Here is a 6,422-nt window from a genome sequence, read left to right on the forward strand (position 1 = left end):
CAAAGTGATGTTTTGAAATTGTTTAAGGAGGGTTACAGACATATTATGTATATAATATGATATAATATAATATAATATATATAAATCATTTCAATGCTACTTTTCAGTTAAATTTAGCCATTTACGAAAAATGAGACAAATCTATGCTGATAATCAGCAATAATTAATATCAGATGTGCCTCACTTAATCTTGTGTCAGTTATTTCTTCTACTAATTGAGTAATTGTTCAACGACTAGTAACCTCTTTCATTTCAGAGGGATTGTGATATTTATGTACAAAAAGATCCACTTTCAACTCAAACCATAATCACTGACAAATAAAAAGATGTATAATGATCCAATTAATCATGCAATTGTGTCTAAAATAATAAAAGCTTGCATAGGTATGTGTTTAAAAACTACACGTCAATGGCCTTTTCACAAACACCTCATTTAGTGACAAAACTGTGGAGGTGTAATATCAGTGATTAATATCAAATATCAGACCTTTGAAGAGGAGTCAGATCTTGAGCACACTGTCTTGCATGTGTCACCACATCATCAGTCTTTAGTTTATGTAACTGACTGCCTGCGGAGCAAATAGTTGGGAAGATTATCACCTTCTTGTTGGCTTCTGATTTAAAAGGATATCTGCATGAATGAATTTATCCACTATTGAAGTAAAACACAATCCTCTGGGTGCCGATATGTGTTTGAAAGTAAGATATAAATGAGCAATTATTGAGGTAGCCTCTGGCAAACAGACTTGTTGATGATAAAGTGTAACATTTAGTTTTGCAGCAAATTAATATATGATCAGATTGGATCTGCATATTGATTAAAACCATTTTTCATCCAGCAGCTAAACTAAACGAGCTGCTGTGATAGAAGAAGAAAAAGGCTCATTTCTAATCAGGCTAGATGCTGGATCTTCATCAGTAACAGACTGCAGTGCATGCATTCAGGTTCAGCACTGTCTACTCTGATGTTTGCACTTTTACGCACAGCTTTGGGTCTTCACCAATCCAAGTCCTGGCAGGACGACGTCACGTTAATCCAGCAAACTAAAATCGGTTCGTTCTGAAAACAAATCTTGCTTTTCTCCACTGGCCAAAGGGCAAACAGGGCTGTCAACGAGTCAACCTGTGAGGGAACCTTACACAGAACCTTACACAGAACCTTACACAGAACCTTACACAGAACCTTACACAGAACCTTACACAGAACCTTACACAGAACCTTGACTCTGCCTGATCTTACCTCGGTACACAGAGGCCATGCGTAATGATGGCTGCAACAGCTACTCACTGCCTGACCCTGGAGACCAGACCCTGGAGACTGTGGAGACCTGGAGACCTGGAGACCGTGGAGACCTGGAGACCGTAATGATGGACCTGGAGACAGCTGGAGACTGTGGAGACCTGGAGACCCTGGAGACCTGGAGACCCTGGAGACCTGGAGACCTGGAGACCTGGAGACCTGGAGACCTGAGACCGTGGAGACCTGGAGACCTGGAGACCTGGAGACCTGGAGACCGTGGAGACCTGAGACCTGGAGACCTGGAGACCTGGAGACCTGGAGACCTGGAGACCTGGAGACCGTGGAGACCTGGAGACCGGGAGACCCTGGAGACCTGGAGACCGTGGAGACCTGGAGACCGTGGAGACCTGGAGACCTGGAGACCGTGGAGACCTGGAGACCTGGAGACCCCTGGAGACCTGGAGACCTGGAGAGACCTGGAGACCTGGAGACCTCTACCTTGTGTGTCGCTCCTCCGTGCCGTGCCGTGCCGGTGTCAGTGCGACGGGAACATGCTGCAGCAGTGCGAGCAGCTGCCGGATCAACAGCCTCCGTCTCCTCCTGTGTGTCCTCCTCCTCCTGTGTCTCCTCCTGTGTCTCCTCCTGTGTCCCTCCTCCGTCTCCTCCTGTGTCTCCTCCTGTGTCCTCCGTCTCCTCCTGTGTCTCCTCCTGTGTCTCCTCCTGTGTCTCCTCCTGTGTGTCCTCCTCCGTCTCCTCCTGTGTCTCCTCCTGTGTCTCCTCCTGTGTGTCCTCCTGTGTCTCCTCCTGTGTCTCCTCCTGTGTCTCCTCCTGTGTCTCCTCCTGTGTGTCTCCTCCTGTGTCTCCTCCTGTGTCTCCTCCTGTGTCTCCTCCTGTGTGTCCTCCTGTGTGTCCTCCTGTGTCTCCTCCTGTGTCTCCTCCTGTGTGTCTCCTCCTGTGTCTCCTCCTGTGTCTCCTCCTGTGTCTCCTCCTCCGTCTCCTCCTGTGTCTCCTCCTGTGTCTCCTCCTGTGTCTCCTCCTGTGTCTCCTCCTGTGTCTCCTCCTGTGTGTCCTCCTGTGTCTCCTCCTCCGTCTCCTCCTGTGTCTCCTCCTCCGTCTCCTCCTGTGTGTCCTCCGGGGTGCAGGTCTGTCCAGCCCTGGTGGTTCTGGTGGTTCTGGTGGTTCTGGTCCGGGTGCAGAGTCCTCCTTGTGCCGCAGAGTCTCCACCTGGCAGCGGGAGCGCGCAGCGGAACTAAAGCGCGTCTCCAGAGAGGCTGCTGCTCAGAGGACCCTCAGAGGACCCACCAGACACCTGAAACACTCCTGCTGATCCAATACTGCTCCTGCATTGATGACTCTTTATACAGAATGATGACCTGTTAAAGGTAAATGGAGGACAAGAGAAGGTTGATAATGAAACCTGATTATATAGAAAGGGAAGCTAACCCTGAACACATGTTTACTTACTCATAAAGCAGAAACTTTTAAAACTCTTCACAAGTCGCTTGAAAGACATCAGCTTGATCTGGAATGTATCCAAATGTGGGTTGATTTCATTTAAAACCATGCTCTATATATTAAAATGCTCTATATATTAAAACCATGCTCTATATATTAAACTCATGCTCTATATATTAAACTCATGCTCTATATATTAAACTCATGCTCTATATATTAAAACCATGCTCTATATATTAAACTCATGCTCTATATATTAAACTCATGCTCTATATATTAAAACTCATATATTAAACTCTATATATTAAACTCATGCTCTATATATTAAACTCATGCTCTATATATTAAAAAAACTCATGCTCTATATATTAAACTCATGCTCATATATTAAACTCTATATATTAAAACCATGCTCTATATATTAAACTCATGCTCTATATATTAAACTCATGCTCTATATATTAAACTCATGCTCTATATATTAAACTCATGCTCTATATATTAAACTCATATATATTAAACATATATTAAACTCATGCTCTATATATTAAACTCATGCTCTATATATTAAACCATGCTCTATATATTAAAACCATGCTCTATATATTAAACCATACTCTATATATTAAAACCATACTCTATATATTAAAACCATGCTCTATATATTAAACTCATGCTCTATATATTAAACTCATGCTCTATATATTAAACTCATATTAAACTGCTCTATATATTAAACTCATGCTCTATATATTAAACTCATGCTCTATATATTAAAACTCATGCTCTATATATTAAACTCATGCTCTATATATTAAACTCATGCTCTATATATTAAACTCATGCTCTATATATTAAAACCATGCTCTATATATTAAAACCATGCTCTATATATTAAAACCATGCTCTATATATTAAATGCTCTATGCTCTATATATATAAAACCATGCTCTATATATTAAAACCATGCTCTATATATTAAAACCATACTCTATATATTAAAACCATGCTCTATATATTAAAACCATGCTCTATATATTAAAATCATGCTCTATAAACTCATGCTATTAAAACCATGCTCTATATATTAAAACCATGCTCTATATATTAAAACCATGCTCTATATATTAAAACCATGCTCTATATATTAAAACTCATATATATATTAAAACCATGCTCTATATATTAAAACTATATATTAAAACCATGCTCTATATATTAAACTCATGCTCTATATATTAAACTCATGCTCTATATATTAAAACCATGCTCTATATATTAAAACCATGCTCTATATATTAAAACCATGCTCTATATATTAAAATCATGCTCTATATATTAAAACCATGCTCTATATATTAAAATCATGCTCTATATATTAAAACCATGCTCTATATATTAAAACCATGCTCTATATATTAAAACCATGCTCTATATATTAAAACCATGCTCTATATATTAAAACCATGCTCTATATATTAAACTCATGCTCTATATATTAAAACCATGCTCTATATATTAAAACCATGCTCTATATATTAAACCCATGCTCTATATATTAAAACCATGCTCTATATATCTAAACAGAGCTCAACAATAAGCTTGAGGAGAAGACAGTATCTCTCTATCACACTGTTCACAGACACATTACATTTCCTGTAGTTTCCAAAAACATTGTAATAGATTACATTTTCTGATCCAGCCCGGTCTGGTCATGTCTTAGGAATTGAATGTGTGTTACATAAAGCAACATTACACCCACACGTACACACACACTCCACATTACAGTGGAGGAGGCCTCACATGCTGTTTACATCACTGCTTCCTTTCTCGTGGGAAAGACGAAGAGCAGCTAATATGATATAAGAGGCACGAAGGAAGCTGCTCCTCTTCTTATGTGAGGACTATAAATGCATTTAGTGTTTCACCAGAGTGGTTCCAGAGGGCAGGTATGAGACACAGTAGCTGCTCTGCACTGATGACTCATGGATTCATTTTGTCCTCCGGTTTATTTCAATATTCCAGCATCAACAGCTGACTTGCTTTTCATGTCCCACTTTTTGACATAGGTCCCTTTTATAACAAAGTATGAAAAAGTCATTTCCTGTTTAGGTTAGAGGTTGTATTAACAACAGAGAGCAACAGTAGTGCTGAAAGCAATGAGATCATAGCTTTCAGGGGAGTTGCATTTGATTATGTAACTATAAAGAAAGTATGATAGGGGAGCTGAAGGCAGCTGTCTCTTATCAGAGAAGATGTGCTGAAAGAGAAAGTAGAGTCATTTCATATAAAGTGGCTCTTTATTCAATTAACTCTGGATCTATAGCATTTTCTCTTCCGTCCACTAGGTGGAGCCATGGGACGTGTGGTGCAGCCACTTTCTCTAATCCCAAACTTCTCTCTGTCTAAAACTTCCTCCATGACATTTAAACAAACCTGAAATGATTCACATGGACAAACTCCTTTCTACAAGTTTATTGAACTTTTTACTACAACACAATGGTTCACATACAATACAGCATAGTGATGGGCCTATATATCCAGAACTGTGATTCTCCACATAATCATGTTGACGCTACAGTATAGGCATACGGAAATAAATTAAACAAACATTTCTCTGAACAAAGTTAGCGTTTACCTTTCTTTTGCATTTTACTATGTCATGGCACGCTATTTTACTTACAAGATTAACAATATATAGCACATGTATTTTAGATATGTTGAAATCAGACAGTGGAGCAACAGGTGACAATATAATACACATTCCCCCCTCCTTCAGATTCATTTATTACATTTAAAACATGATGTCAAATAGAGGGTCTGCTTGGACACGTACAGTAGGGTCCGACCAAAGGGATTTATTTTTCTTTTTGGGTGTCACATACTGGAATGGAGATGTTATACACAATGTATATAATGAAGTTAGATCTGTAGATGTATCATCCCTTCCATCTGCTGAGCCTCAAAGAACACACACTGACCTAAATGTACATCAGCACTCACATGGTTTTCCCTCTCTAAGGATGACAGTGGTGATGACCCATGGCGGCTGCGTTTGTGGATGTGAAGCCCTGAGATGTTGTTCATGCCAGTAAAGACCGGTCATGAACGAGGCTGTTAAGGATCAGACGACCTTCACTTAACTTACTTGGGTAGAACAAGTCAAATCATGCAATGAATACACAGATTTTAAACATTTTCCAACATAAAGCGGTTTGGTTGCTATGCTTCTTTCCTTTGAGAGTGACTCACTTTTTTTCTAATCTGTCCTTAAAATCAGTGATTGAGGTTTTTTCAAACACGTCCATATCTTCATCGTCCACCCAAGACATGCTGGTTTCTTCTATCCTGATTGGCTGTTCAGGATTTCTCACAGAAGAATAGCAGCACAACTCGACAACAAGCTACAAACATTAAGCGTCTGTCCGTCCATCCCAGACTGGTGGCTGCTCAGCTGGGGACTCGATTGCAGACACTCTCTAATCACCGGACTTCTGATGGTTCTGATTAAAGAGCACTTAATCACTGAATAACTTGCAAACAGACTAAAAGGTGTTACTTCCCTTCTGATATTACATTTAGGTCACACAGTATGTTAATAGTGTAACTTTAGATTTGTAAACGAAGGATCATCATCACTTTTAGCCTTACTAAGTACCAAATAGGAAAATGCATCAAGCACCAGAAAGTTCGGGAAAATATTTGAATATCAACGTAGTATACTTTT

Source organism: Anoplopoma fimbria, chromosome 12 (genome assembly GCF_027596085.1).
Source record: "Anoplopoma fimbria isolate UVic2021 breed Golden Eagle Sablefish chromosome 12, Afim_UVic_2022, whole genome shotgun sequence".
NCBI lineage: Eukaryota > Metazoa > Chordata > Actinopteri > Perciformes > Anoplopomatidae > Anoplopoma > Anoplopoma fimbria.